This window comes from Ranitomeya variabilis, chromosome 5 (genome assembly GCF_051348905.1).
Source record: "Ranitomeya variabilis isolate aRanVar5 chromosome 5, aRanVar5.hap1, whole genome shotgun sequence".
Lineage (NCBI taxonomy): Eukaryota > Metazoa > Chordata > Amphibia > Anura > Dendrobatidae > Ranitomeya > Ranitomeya variabilis.
In genome coordinates, this window is record NC_135236.1 from 374321345 (window position 1) to 374337439 (window position 16095).

The 16095-nt window shown below is 45.0% G+C and overlaps 1 protein-coding gene across 19 annotated transcripts in view; it reads left to right on the forward strand.

Annotated features, from left to right (window-relative positions):
• Nucleotides 1-16095, forward strand: part of CADPS2 (calcium dependent secretion activator 2) — a 699771-nt gene that overhangs the window by 350119 nt on the left and 333557 nt on the right. The window lies entirely within an intron of this gene.

Here is a 16095-nt window from a genome sequence, read left to right on the forward strand (position 1 = left end):
TGATTTAAAAAATGTTCCTGTGCTGAGATAATCTCATAAATGTTCCCCTACTGTGTACTGTGTAATGGATGTTTCTGACACGAACATGATCTGATCATACCACGGCTTCTGACCAGGGGAGGAAGCAAAAGAATTTACAGACTTAACAGAATGGGATCACAGCTGATTCTTTTTGTGACGTAAAAAATTTCGCCTGTTTTTATAAATTGTTTTACCTCACAGAATCAGCTGTAATCCCATGCTGTCCCACTGTCTGTATATTTGTTTGCTCCCTCCCCTGCCCAGGAGCTGTGTTATGATCAGACCATGTCCCTGTACGGTCAGACACAGCCATTACACAGCCAGTACATACTAGGAGCACGTTTATACTATTATCTCAGCACAGGAACATTTGTTTTAATCACATATCATTGTGGAACTTATTTTTTTTTTCCAAGATCTATAGATTAAAATATACTTTGGTTCATGGGAAAACCCCTTTAATGTATAATGTTATTGATATATAGTGTATAGGGAAAGTCTAGTATTACGTTTAGAGTATATAAAGCATTGCATAGGACTTAGGGATAAAGTTAGAAAGGAGGAAGATTTAGTTGAGCACATAATATATATACACTTCCCAAAAAAATAAAAGGAACACTAAAATTCCACATCCTAGATATCACTGAATGAAATATTCCAGTTGTAAATCTTTACTCATTACATAGTGGAATGTATTGAGAACAATAAAACCTAAAAATTATCAACGTAAATCACAACTAATATCCCACGGAGGTCTTGAGTTGGAATGATGCTCAAAATCAAAGTGGAAAATGAAGTTACAGGCTGATCCAACTTCAGCGGAAATGCCTCAAGACAAGCAAATGATGCTCAGTAGTGTGTGTGGCCTCCACGTGCCTGTATGACCTCCCTACAATGCCTGGGCATGCTCCTGATGAGGCGGCGGATGGTCTCCTGAGGGATCTCCTCCCAGACCTGGACTAAAGCATCCGCCAACTCTGACATTCTGTGGTGCAACGTGACGTAGGTGGATGGTGCGAGACATGATGTCCCAGATATGATCAATCGGATTCAGGTCTGGGGAACGGGTGGGCCAGTCCATAGCTTCAATGCCTTCATCTTGCAGGAAATGCTGACACCAGCCACATGAGGTCTGGTATTATCCTGCATTAGGAAGAACCCAGGGCCAACCGCACCAGCATATGGTATCACAAGGGGTCTGAGGATCTCATCTTGGTACCTAATGGCACTCAGGCTACCTCTGGCGAGCACATGGAGGACTGTGCTGCCCTCCAAAGAAATGCCACCGCACACCATTACTGACCCACTGCCAAACCAGTCATGCTGAAGGATGTTGCAGGCAGCAGATCTCTTTCCACAGCGTCTCCAGACTCTGCCACGTCTGCCTGTATCAAGGATGAATTTGCTGGCCGAGATACTCCAACTAATTTGGAGGATTTAATTACCTTGGCTACTCGTATAGACCTTCGCTTTCAGGAGCGAGCTCGGGAGAGAAAATTTCCTCGTTCTTCTATGTCTTCTCGTAGACCTCCCTGCCCACGTCCCAGAGTTTGTTACGGTTTCTGCTCCTGAGCCGATGCAATTAGATCGTCTAAAACTCTCAGAACAACATCGCAAGGAGAGACGCGCCCAGGGTCTCTGTTTTTACTGTGGAAGCTCCTCTCATCTTCTCCGAGCCTGCCCTGATCGTCCAGAAAACTCCTCCGCCTAGGTCAGGTAAGAGAGGTCTTCCTAGGTGCACGTGAAACCTCTCAACCCCTCACTCTGCCTGTCTTGTTGCATATTCATGATAAACGTTTTTCCCTTGAGGCTTATGTGGACTCGGGTGCAGCGGGAAATTTTATTAGGTTAGAAGAGGTAATTAAATTTTCTGTCCCTGTTAGGTCTTTAGAGAATCCTCTTTTTTCGCTTCCGTAGATGGGAAGCTCCTGCAAGAGACTATCACTCAAGTTACGCAGTTGGTAGAGCTTCAGGTAGGGGCTCTTCATAGGGAGAAAATTTCATTTTTTGTTGTAGCCAACATATCATCCTTTTCTCCTCAGTCTTCCGTGTTGCGGGTCCACAAACCCTTCTTAGATTGGCATAGGGGCAACATTCTTCGTTGGGGAGATTCCTGTCGGACGCGTTCCTGTCTCTCCCCCGTTCCTTCCGGGTTGCCCTCTGTTTATTCTTCCTTCGCGGATGTTTTTGACAAAAAGGAGGCGGAGACTCTTCCGCCACATCGACCTAACGACTGTCCTATAGACCTCGTTCCTGGTACCACTCCTCCTAGAGGAAGAATCTATCCTCTCTCTCCTGCAGAGACTCAAGCTATGTCAGACTATGTTCAGGAGAACCTCGAGAGGCTTCATTGGAAAATCTTCGTCTCCAGCTGGGGCAGGTTTCTTTTTTGTGAAAAAGAAGGATGGTACTCTTCGTCCTTGTATTGACTAAAGAAGGTTAAACAACATTACTGTGAAGAATAAATACCCATTGCCTCTTATTTCAGAACTCTTCGACCGCCTGAGGGGAGCACGAATTTTTACCAAACTTCATCTTCGGGGAGCCTACAACTTGGTTTGTATCCGTGCGGGGGACGAGTGGAAGACCGCATTCAACACTCGGGACTGTCACTATGAGTATTTGGTTAGGCCATTTGGACTTTGTAATTCTCCTGCTGTATTCCAAGAGTTTGTCAATGATATCTTTTGAAATTGCCTCTTTACTAGTGTCGTGGTGTACTTGGACGACATCCTCGTGTTCTCTCCAGATTTATCTACTCATGGACGAGACGTTCGCCAAGTCTTACTTCGTTTAAGGGAGAATCATCTCCGCGAAGATTGAAAAATGTGTCTTTGAACAGTCTTCCGTACCCTTCCTGGGTTATATTATCTCTAAGGATGGCCTGAAGAATGATCCTGAGAAGGTGTCTGGTGTTCTAAATTGGCCACGTCCTTCGGGAGTAAAGGCTATTCAGCGATTTCTTGGCTTTGCCAATTACTATAGACAATTTATGCCTAATTTCTCCTCCTTGACCAAACCAATTTCTGTTCTGGTTCGCAAGGGAGTTGACCCTAATCTTTGCTCTCCGAAGGCCGAAGCTGCCTTCCAAACCCTGAAGCAAGAATTTGCTTCAGCACCAGTGCTTCATCTACCGGATACCAATAGACCATTTATTCTTGAAGTGGATGCGTCCTCTATTGGAGCTGGAGCAGTACTTTTACAGAGGTCTATCTCGGGTCGATTCGTCTCCTGTGGGTTTTTCTCTAAAGCATTTTCTCCTCCTGAGCGTAATTATTCCATTGGTGACAAGGAATTATTGGCCATTAAATTGGCCTTGGAGGAGTGGCGGTACCTCCTTGAAGCGGCTGTACATCCTTTCATTATCTTTACAGATCACAAGAATCTAGCCTATATCCAGTCTGCCCAAAGGCTGAATCCTCGACAAGCCAGATGGTCCTTGTTCTTCGGACATTTCGACTTCGAGCTAGATTTCCGACCTGGAGATAAGAACATCAAAGCTGATGCTCTATGAAGATCTTTTCAACCACTGGATGAAGAGGAGAGACCTGCGCATATTCTTGATCCTGCTAAGATCGTTTCTTTAGCTCCCCTGGATGGGATCACTCCTCCTCTGGGAAAAACCTTCGTGTCAAATCGTGACAAGATGAAAGTTCCCGGTTCGCTGGACACGTTGGGGGCAAGAAGACTCTCTCCCTGATTTCTCGCCATTATTGGTGGCCTTCACTTCGCCAAGATGTCCTGGATTTCGTTGCTTCCTGTTCCTCGTGTGCTAGGAGCAAAGTTCCTCGACAGCTTCCTTTGGGATCTCTGCATCCACGTCCTGTGCCTTCTATTCCCTGGAGTCATATTGCGATGGACTTTGTCACCGATTTACTGAAGTCTTCTAATTGCACTGTAATTTTGGTGGTGGTGGATAGATTTTCCAAAATGGCCCACTTCATCTCTTTACTTGGTTTACCTTCTGCTCCTGACCTAGCGAAGATCTTTTTACATCAAGTATTTCAACTTCATGGATTCCCTCAGCATATCGTGTCCGACCGAGGAGTTCAATTTACCTCTTGTTTTTGGAGAGCTCTTTGTGGACTTATGAAGGTATCGCTGGATTTTTTTTTCTGCATACCATCCCCAGTCCAACGGTCAAGTGGAGCGTGTAAATCAAATTCTCACATCTTATCTTCGCCATTTTACCATTGCTCATCATGATGACTGGGTGTCTCTTCTTCCCTGGGCAGAATTCGCCTATAATAATCACACTAGTGAATCTTCGTCTAAGCCTCATTTTTTTATTGTTATTGGGCAACATCCCGGCATTCCTCTCCCTGTTCTCCCCACCTCAGGTGTACCGGCAGCGGATTCCTTGTCCTTGGAATTTTCCAAGATTTGGCAGGAGGCTAAGGAGGCGCTTGAGAGGGCTAGTAACAGAATGAAAAGGTATGCTGACAAGAGGCGTATAGATGTTCCTCTGTATCGTCCTGGCGATAAGGTCTGGCTATCCTCTCGCTACATCAGACTCAAGATTCCCTCTCAAAAGTTAGGTCCATGTTACATCGATCCCTTTGAGATTTCTAGCCGTATTAATGACGTAGCTTACAAGTTGAAGTTGCCTGCGTCGTTACGCATTCCTAACGCTTTTCATGTATCGCTCCTCAAACCCGCAATTTTTAATCATTTTCATTCTGCTCCGTCGCGTTCTCATCTACTCATTTCTTCCGATGCCTCTTTTGAAGTTAAGGATATTCTCGCTAAGAAATCTGTTAAAGGTAGGACTTTTTATTTAATTGATTGGAAGGGGTTTGGCCCCAAAGAAAGATCTTGGGAACCCCTAGAGAATATCAATGCTCCTCTAATCTTGAGGAGGTTCCTTTCCAGTTTATAAGAGAGGGGGGTAAGAGAAGGGGTACTGTTACGCCGCCTAATACTTACCTGGCCGGTTCCCGACGCTCCTTCTCGCTCTCCTCTGTCTGGGTTCTCGGGTGCTCGTCCTTTCTGCGGTCTGCGCATGCGCAGGCACGCTCTTTTTGCTGCTGTGGCTTCTGGGAGGTCGTGACCCGGTGGCTCCACCCCCAATATGGAAGCGCCCGTCAGGTACTTCCCTGCATCTGTCCAGGTAAGACGCCTTTGCGTCTATTGTGTTCGCTGGCTTCTTGCTGGCGTCTCTTTAGGTTCTTTGGCTCCAGTCTCTGCTCCTGACACTTTGACTCTGACTTGACTCGTTACTAATTATCATTGTCATTCTTTCCAGCCGTCCCTGCCTATCCTGTATTTCCTGCCATCCCTGCCAATCCTGTTTTCCTGCCGTCCCTGCCAATCCTGTGTTCCTGCCAATCCTGCGTTTCCTGCCGTCCCTGCCAGTCCAGTGTTCCTGCCAATCCTGCGTTTCCTGCCGTCCCTGCCAGTCCTGTGTTCCTACCGTCCCTGCCAGTGCTGTGTTCCTGCCGTCCTTGCCAATCCTGTGTTCCTGTCGTTCCCCGCCAATCGTGTGTCTTCGCTATACCAGTCAGTACTTTGTCTTTGCTGCCCCTGTCCGTCCTGTGTCTCCGCCGTTCTGGTCACCTCAGTGGCCCCGTCTCTCTCCCGTCTTCTGTTCTTCTTTGGTCCATCCCACAGTCACCCCTTTGGCTCTGGCAGTTGCGGCTTCACCCTCCTTGGGCCTGTCCCAAACACTCCCTGTACAGGGGGTGGCACTACCTGGTCCGCTCATCCTGGTGGCCCTGTAGCCGCGACCCAGAGGGTCCACTTCTCGGGTTCTTATATAATTCATTTATTCTATCCTGTCTGCTTCTGCTGTGATTTTACAGTATGTGGCTGCTGAATTGCTGGCTTTTCTATCTATCTATCTATCTATCTATCTATCTATCTATCTATCTATCTATCTATCTATCTATCTATCCATGTAATAAAATGAAATCCAGAAAATCACATTGTATAAATTATATAAATGTATTTTCATTTTGCAGTGAGAAATAAGTATTTGATTCCTCTATTAAACAAGACTTAATACTTGGCGGCAAAACCCTTGTTGGCAAGCACAGCAGTCAGACTTTTTTTGTAGTTGGTAATGAGGTTTGCACACATGTCAGGAGGAATTTTTGTCCACTCCTCTTTGCAGATCTTCTCTGACTCATAAAGATTTTGAGGCTGTCACTTGACAACTCGGAGATCCATAAGTTCTCTATGGGATTAAGGTCTGGAGACTGGCTTGGCCACTCCATGACCTTAATGTGCTTCTTTTTGAGCCACTCCTTTGTTTCCTTGGCTGTATGTTTTGGGTTATTGTCTTGCTGGAAGACCCAGCCACGACCCATTTTTAATGTCCTGGTGGAGGGAAGGATGTTGTCACTCAGGATTTTACGGTACATGACTCCATCCATTCTCCCATTGATGCAGTGAAGTAGTCATGTGCCCTTAGCAGAGAAACACCCCCAAAACATAATGTTTCCACCTGCATGCTTGACAGTGGGGATGGTGTTCTATGGGTCATAGGCAGCATTTCTCTTCCTCCAAACACGGCGAGTTGAGTTAATGCCGAAGACTTCAATTTTTGTCTCATCTGACGACTGTACCTTCTCCAAATCACTCACAGAATCATCCAGGTGTGTATTGGCAAACTTCAGACAGGCCTGCACATGTGCCTTCTTGAGTAAGGGGAACCTTGCGGGCACTTAAGAATTTTAAACCTTTACAGACTAACTGTGGTCTCAGCTGCCTTGAGATCATTAAAAAGTCCCCCCTTGTAGTTTTCTGCTGATCTCTCACTTTCCTCAAGGATACCCCACGAGGTGTGATTTTGCATGGTGCCCCAGATCGATGTCGATTGACAGTCATTTTGTATTTCTTCCATTTTCTTACTATTGCAGCAGCAGTTGTCTCCTTTTCACCCAGCGTCTTACTTATGGTTTTGTAGCCCATTCCAGCTTTTGTGCAGGTCAGTGATCTTGTCCCTGACATCCTTTTAAAGCTCTTTGGTCTTGCCCATGTTGTAGAGGTTAGAGTCTGACTGATTGAGTTTGTAGACAGGAGTCTTTTATAAAGGTGACTATGTAAGGCTAAGTTCACACTTCCGTGTGGCTGGTCTGTGGATGGCTGCGTACATTCTCCCTTAAGCTCCACCTACAGTCATGGCCAAAAGTATTCACATCCCTAAAATTCTGTCAGGTGATACTCAGTTTCTTCCTGAAAATGATTGCAAACACAAATTCTTTGTTATTATTATCTTCATTTAATTTGTCTTAAATGAAAAAAACACAAAAAGAATTGTTCTAAAGCCAAATTGGATATAATTCCACACCAAACATAAAAAAGGGGGTGGGCAAAAGTATTGGCACTGTTCGAAAAATCATGTGTTGCTTCTCTAATTTGTGTAATTAACAGCACCTGTAACTTACCTGTAGCACCTAACAGGTGTTGGCAATAACTAAATCACACTTGCAGCCAGTTAACATGGATTAAAGTTGACTCAACCTCTGTCCTGTGTCCTTGTGTGTACCACATTGAGCATGGAGAAAAGAAAGAAGACCAAAGAACTGTCTGAGGACTTGAGAAACCAAATTGTGAGGAAGCATGAGCAATCTCAAGGCTACAAGTCTATCTCTAAAGCCCATGGCACTGTGGCTAACCTCCCTAGATGTGGACGGAAAAAAAAAATTGACAAGAGATTTCAACGCAAGATTGTGCGGATGTTGGATAAAGAACCTCAACTAACATCCAAACAAGTTCAAGCTGCCCTGCAGTCCGAGGGTACAACAATGTCAACCCGTACTATCCGTCGGCGTCTAAATGAAAAGGGACTGTATGGTAGGAGACCCAGGAAGACCCCACTTCTTACCCCGAGACATAAAAAAGCCAGGCTGGAGTTTGCCAAAACTTACCTGAAATAGCCTAAAACGTTTTGGAAGAATGTTCTCAGGTCAGATGAGACAAAAGTAGAGCTTTTTGGGCAAAGGCATCAACATAGAGTTTACAGGAGAAAAAAAGAGGCATTCAAAGAAAAGAACACGGTCCCTACAATCAAACATGGCGGAGGTTCCCTGATGTTTTGGGGTTGCTTTGCTGCCTCTGGCACTGGACTGCTTGACAGTGTGCATGGCATTATGAAGTCTGAAGACTACCAACAAATTTTGCAGCATAATGTAGGGCCCAGTGTGAGAAAGCTGGGTCTCCCTCAGAGGTCATGGGTCTTCCAGCAGGACAATGACCCAAAACACACTTCAAAAAGCACTAGAAAATGGTTTGAGAGAAAGCACTGGAGACTTCTAAGGTGGGCAGCAATGAATCCAGACCTGAATCCCATAGAACACCTGTAGAGAGATCTAAAAATGGCAGTTTGGAGAAGGCACCCTTCAAATATCAGGGACCTGGAGCAGTTTGCCAAAGAAGAATGGTCTAAAATTCCAGCAGAGCATTGTAAGAAACTCATTGATGGTTACCGGAAGCGGTTGGTCGCAGTTATTTTGGCTAAAGGTTGTGCAACCAAGTATTAGGCTGAGCGTGCCAATACTTTTGTCTGGCCCATTTTTGGAGTTTTGTGTGAAATGATCGATGTTTTGCTTTTTGCTTCATTCTCTTTTGTGGGTTTTTCATTTACCGTATATACTCGAGTATAAGCCGAGATTTTCAGCCCAAATTTTTGGGCTGAAAGTGCCCCTCTCGGCTTATACTCGAGTCACGGTCTGTGGCAGGGTCGGCGGGTGAGGGGGAGAGGGCGCTGAGGCATACTTACCTAGTCCCAGCGATCCTGACTCCCCCTGCCCGTCACACTGTCTTCGGGTGCCGCAGCTCTTCCCCTGTACAGCGGTCACGTGGGACCGCTCTTTAAACTTATGAATATGGACTCCACTCCCATAGGGGTGGAGCCGCATATTCATTTCTCTAATCAGCGGTGCCGGTGACCGCTGATAAAGGAAGAGGCTGCGGCACCTGGAGACCAGCTGTCCGGGGGAAGGAGCGGGACGCCGGGAGCAGGTAAGTATCGCATATTTACCTGTCCACGATCCACACGCCGGGCGCCCCTCCATCTTCCCGGCGTCTCTCCGCTCTGACTGTTCAGGTCAGAGGGCGCGATGACGCATATAGTGTGCGTGCCGCCCTCTGCCTGATCAGTCAGTGCGGAGAGACGCCGGGACCGGACGCTGGGGAGCTGCAAGCAAGAGAGGTGAGTATGTGTTTTGTTTTTTTTATTGCAGCAGCAGCAGAGTTATATATGGCACAGATTTATGTGGAGCATCTATGGGGCCAAACTGAATGCTGCAGAGCATTCCATATGGGGCAGCTTTATAATGAGCATCTATGGGGCCAAACTGAACGGTGCAGAGCATATAGGGCACAGCTATATAAGGAGCATCTATGGGGCCAAACTGAACAGTGCAGAGCATATATGGCACAGCTTTATAATGAGCATCTATGGGGCCAAACTGAACAGTGCAGAGCATATATGGCACAGCTATATAAGGAGCATCTATGGGGCCAAACTGAACGGTGCAGAGCATATAGGGCACAGCTATATAAGGAGCATCTATGGGGCCAAACTGAACATTGCAGAGCATATATGGCACAGCTATATAAGGAGCATCTATGGGGCCAAACTGAACGGTGCAGAGCATATAGGGCACAGCTATATAAGGAGCATCTATGGGGCCAAACTGAACAGTGCAGAGCATATAGGGCACAGCTATATAATGAGCATCTATGGGGCCAAACTGAACAGTGCAGAGCATATAGGGAACAGATTTATAATGAGCATCTATGGGGCCAAACTGAACGGTGCAGAGCATATAGGGCACAGCTTTATAAGGAGCATCTATGGGGCCAAACTGAACGGTGCAGAGCATATAGGGCACAGCTTTATAATGAGCATCTATGGGGCCAAACTGAACGGTGCAGAGCATATATGGCACAGCTTTATATGGAGCATCTATAGGGCCATAATGAACGGTGCAGAGCATTGTATATGGGGCACAGCTTTATATGGAGCATCTATGGGGCCATAATGAACGGTGCAGAGCATTCTATATGGCACAGCTATATATGGATAATATATGGGGCAATAATCAATGGTATGGAGCATTATATATGGCGCAGCTTTATATGGAGCATCTATGGGGCAATAATGAATGGTATGGAGCATCTATTTTTATTTTTGAAATTCACCGGTAGCTGCTGCATTTTCCACCCTAGGCTTATACTCGAGTCAATAAGTTTTCCCAGTTTTTTGTGGCAAAATTAGGGGGGTCGGCTTATACTCGGGTCGGCTTATACTCGAGTATATACGGTAAGACAAATTAAATGAAGATAATAATACCAAAGAATTTGTGTTTGCAATCATTTTCAGGAAGAAACTGAGTATTATCTGACAGAATTGCAGGGGTGTGAATACTTTTGGCCATGACTGTACGCTCCGCCTACCTATGCATGCATCCTTCGTCGTCCTGCGTACCTATCTTTAACATTGGGCATGCAGGGACATGTGTTGTATGCAGATGCGGCGTGTGATCTATTTTTAGATTTACCCAGCGTCCTTCAGTCCACCCTCACAGCCTTTCCCTATCTACTTTCGAAGTCAACAAACTGGTACACAATTAGCATACACAATTAGCATATCAGCACACACTAAACAAAGATAAACACACTATGTACAAGTCACTATTACAGACTTACACAGTATGTTAAACGGTATATCAGTTTGCAAGTCTGTCTTCTTGACCCACCCGACATAAACACTTAAATCCACAAGCCAATATACAGATAAAAGTCAATTCTTCTTGGTTTGCAAAAACATGGTTGTCTGGGAATTTAAGATACAATCTGGTTTCTTCACAACAGGTATCTCCCATGTACTCACCTGTCAATCATCAGGAGCTATGTGGGGAGTAGCTGGAAGGATGCTGAGCCAGACTAGTCTTGCCTCTTCTTAAGGTCCCAGCTTGATCTTCAACAAAGAAAATTATGAAGTCAGGCACTGATTCATGCTGGATCATGGTTTGGGCAGCATGAATCAGCTGATTGGTTTCCTTTAAATTGCTTCATTACCGATGCACATGCTTACCAGCACCCACGCCACTATCACTGTGGCACAGGGTTACTATGACATCTGGGGGCTTTGTGAAGGCCAGTCACCACCATCTTCTTCTTAAACTCTTCTATAGGCTAATCGTCAAGGAAGACTTCAATTTTTTTCATTATAATGCAATATTGTGGTACTTTGCTATATAGTAGGGGCTGACACTGACAGCTTGGGGCCCTTGTGCAAGAAATGTGTCTGGGCCACCCTCACTGCCCGATACACTGTTTTTGATGAGGGCAATCTGGCAGTGGGACCCCAAGAGCCTCGAGCTATGAGCAACAGTCCTGATTACCCTTATTATTACTGCCCTGCAAGCAGGGGAGTACATAGCAATCACAGGGCCTCACAGCAAAAGTTCTATTTCTCCCCTCCACACCTCTGAAAGTATATATATTTATATGTTTTCACTGAGCTGGAGATTTATATACTGAGTGCATGTGTGTGTGAGTATGTATGTATGTATATATATATATATATATATATATATATATATATATATATATATATATTTATTAGATGGTGGCCCGATTCGAACGCATCGGGTATTCTAGAATATGTATGTCCACGTAGTATATTGCCCAGCCACGTAGTATATTGCCCAGCGACGTAGTATATTGCCCAGTGACGTAGTATATTGCCCAGCTACGTAGTATATTGCCAAGCAACGTAGTATATTGCCCAGAGACGTAGTATATTGCCCAGTGATGTAGTATACAGCACAGAGCCACGTAGTATATTGTACAGCGACGTAGAATATTGCCCAGTGACGTAGTATACAGAACAGAGCCACGTAATATGTTGCCCAGTGACGTAGTATACAGCACAGAGCCACGTAGTATATTGCCCAGCCACGTAGTATCTTGGGCAGTCACATAGTATATTGCCCAGCTACGTAGTATATTGCCCAGCCACGTATGTCACAGGTTAAAAAAATAAAAAATAAACATATACTCACCTTCCGCAGGCGCGTTGTAGTTCTGTCGCCTGTGTGGGGTGCAGGCGGCTGCTTCCGGTCCCAGGGTGTGATGACGTCGCGGTCATGTGACCGTGACGTCATGGCAGGTCCTTTTCGTGCAGGCGCGCAGGACCTGTGATGACGTCGCGGTCACATGACCGTGTCGCGGTCACATGACCGTGACGTCACGACAGGTCCTGCTCGCGCAGGCGCGCAGGACTTGTGATGACGTCACGGTCACATGATCGTGACGTCATGGCAGGGCCTTCTCCCAGACCATCCTTGCCGTGCCACTTGCATGGACCGACCGGAGCATCGCGAGGTAGCGGGAAAGGTGGCGGAAGGTGAGTATCTAATGATTTTTTATTTTTTTAAATTATTTTTAACATTAGATGTTTTTACTATTGACGCTGCATAGGCTGCGTCAATAGTAAAAACTTGGTCACACAGGGTTAATAGCGGCGGTAACGGAGTGCGTTACCCGCGGCATACCGCCGGCATTAACCCTGTGTGAGCGGTGACCGGATGGGTGTATGCGGGCGCCGGGCACTGAGTGCGGGGAGTAAGGAGCGGCCATTTTCTTCCGGACTGTGCGCATCGCTGATTGGTCGTGGCAATGGCCGTGGGCGTTTTGCCATGACCAATCAGCGACTTGGATTTCCATGACAGACAGAGGCCGCGACCAATGAATATCCGTGACAGACAGACAGACAGACAGAAGGACAGACGGAAGTGACCCTTAGACAATTATATAGTAGATATACAGTGTATATATAACGAGAGAGAGAGATCGCTATAGTTGTCTATAGATATCTATATCTATTAGGAATCTGGTTCTAGCGCTGTAATACTTGCAGTCAAGTGACAACTAGAGTGTCCGTTATGTCAATGAATAGAACACAGCAAGACATGGCTAACACTCTAGTTGGCACTCTGCTGGAACTGCCAGAGCCCGACCATGTATATATTATATTGCATTATATGTCTGGTATCTGTATCATCAGCAGAGCAGAGCAGAGGACAAGCTTTCACAATTCTGCTCCATCCAGGAAAAAAGACTCATGAAATAGGTCTCGACAGAAATGATGGTACCCCTGAAAATAATGTGACAAAAGGGACATGTTAAATCAAGGTGTGTCCCCTAACTAGCATCACAGGTGTCTATTATCTTGGAATCCGTGAGTGGGACTGTATTTAAGGCTAGAGATACTCACTGTGCTGTTTGATGACATGGTGTGTATCACACTCAACATGGACCAGAAGAAGCGAAGGAAAGAGTTGTCTCAGGAGATTAGGAAGAAAATTATAGACAAACATGTTAAAGGTAAAAGTTATAAAACCATCTCCAAGCAGCTTGATGTTCCTGTGACTACAGTTGCACATATTATTCCGAAATTTAAGATCTATGGAACTATAGCCAACCTCCCTGGACATGGCCGCAGGAGGAAAATTGATGACAAATCAAAGACAGTGATCATACAAATGGTAACGAACGAGCCCAGAGAAACCTCTAAACAGATTAAAGGTGAACTTCAAGCTCAGTGTAAAATCGCACCATCCGTCATTATATGAGCCAAAGTGAACTTCATGGGAGACAACCAAGGAGGACACCATTGTTGAAAAAAAAATCATAAAAAAGCCGCACTGGAATTTGACAAACAACATGTTGACAAGCCTCAAAGCTTCTGGGAGAATCCTATGGACAGATAAGACAAATATGGAACTTTTTGGCAAGGCACATCAGCTCTATGTTCAGAGACAGAGAAATGAAGCATATCAAGAAAAGAACACTGTCTCTACTGTGAAACATGGAGGAGGCTCTGTTATGTTCTGGGGCTGCTTTGCTGCATCTGGCACAGGGAGTCTAGAATCTGTGCAGGGTACAATGAAATCTCAAGAATATCAAGGGATTCTTAAGATAACTGTGCTGCCCAGTGTCAGAAAGCTTGGTCTCAGTCGCGGGTCATGGGTCTTGCAACAGGATAATGACCCAAAACACACAGCTAAAAACACCCAAGAATGGCTAAGAGGAAAATACTGGACTATTCTGAAGAAGTCTTCTATGAGCCCTGACCTAAATCCTATTGATCATCTTTGGAAAGAGGTCTGGAAAAGGCAACCCTCAAACACGAGACAGCTGGAGCAGTTTGCTCTTGAGGAGTGGGCCAAAATATCTGTCGAGAGTTGCAGAAGTCTCATTGACAGTTACAGGAATCGTTTGATTGCAGTGATTGCCTCAACAGGTTGTACAACAAAATATTAAGTTAAGGGTACTATCATTTCTGTCCTGGCCTATTTCATGAATTTTATTTTTTATTTTTTTAATTCTGTGGAAGCATGGTTGAAAAGCAATGTCTGACTTTCACTTGTTCATTGTCATAGATTTTTTATTTATTATTACTTTTGTCAGATTCAAGTTATTTCTATGACTATTGTGGGTTTTTCTGTCGATAAACGAGGGTTACCAACAATTTTGACCACGTGTGTATAGACATACACATGAACCGTACATACAAGCACACATGCACGTACACACGTATATACATACACACTTATATACACACTAGATGGTGGCCCGATTCTAACACATCGGGTATTCTAGAATATGTATGTATGTTTATAGCAGCCAAATACTACGTGGCCTGTGCTATATACTATGTGGCTGCTATATACATACATACATACATACATATTGTAGAATACCCGATGCGTTAATACAGGCCACGCATAATATAACAGTGGCCACGCAGTATATAACACATTCTAAACAGTATATAACACAGCCCACGCAGTATATAGCAGCCACGCAGTATATAAAACAGGCGACGTAGTATATAACACAGGCCATGCAGTATATAACACTGGCCACGTAATATATAGCACAGCCCACGCAATACATAACACAACACACATAGTATCTAACACTGGCCACGTACTATATAGCAGCCACATAATATATAACACTGCCCATGTAGTATATAGCAGTGTGGGCACATATCCCTGTTAAAAAAAAAATAATTAAAATAAAAAATAGTTATATGCTCACCCGCCGGGATCCTGCGAAGCTCTCGTGAGACCGCTAAGTCTTCTGGGTAATTTCGCAATGCATCTCTGGGAACGGAAGCTGGCGGCAGGCGTGAGCGCATCGTCGGACTAGGAAAGGTGAGAATAGCAGTTTTTTTGTTTTTTTATTATTTTTAACATTACATCTTTTTACTATTGATGCTGCATTGGCAGCATCAATAGTAAAAAGTTGGGGACACACAGGGTTAATAGCAGCGTTAACGGAGTGCTTTACCCGCTGCATAACGCGGTCCGTTACCGCTGGCATTAACCCTGTGTGAGCGGTGACTGGAGGGGAGTATGGAGCGGGCACCGGGCACTGACTGCAGGGGAGTAGGGAGTGACTAATCGGACTGTGCCCATCGCTGATTGGTCGCGGAAGCCATGACAGGCAGCTGGCGAGACCAATCAGCGATGCAGGATTTCCGTTACGGAAGTTGCAGACAGACAGACGGAAGTACCCCTTAGACAATTATATATATAGATATAGCATACACATATACTATGTGTAGTTGAACCGGCAGAATGTCCATCCTTGCTCTATAGTATAAGCAATCGCTTGATCACATATTAAAGTCCTCCTAATGAGACTAAAGAATAAAGTAAAAAATAAAGTTTTGTAATAAATATAAAAAAAGTTTAAGGCTATGTGCCCACGTTGCAGAAATGCTGCGGAAATATCCGCAGCATTTCCGCAACTCCCTGCCGCAGGTAAAACGCATGCGTTTTCCCGCAAAACACAAGTGGTTTTAGCTTGCAGAATGCTTGCGTTTTCCAAGCAATTTGAAGCATCGCTTGGAAAAGTGATTGACAGGTTGGTCACAATTGTCAAGCAGAGTGCTTGACAAGTGTGACCAACTTTTTACTATTGATGTTGCCTATGCAGCATCAATAGTAAAAGGCAGAATGTTAAAAATAATAATAATAAAAAATATGGTTATTTTCACCTTCCAACGGCCCCCGATCTCCTCAGCGGCGCTCCTGGTACGTTCCG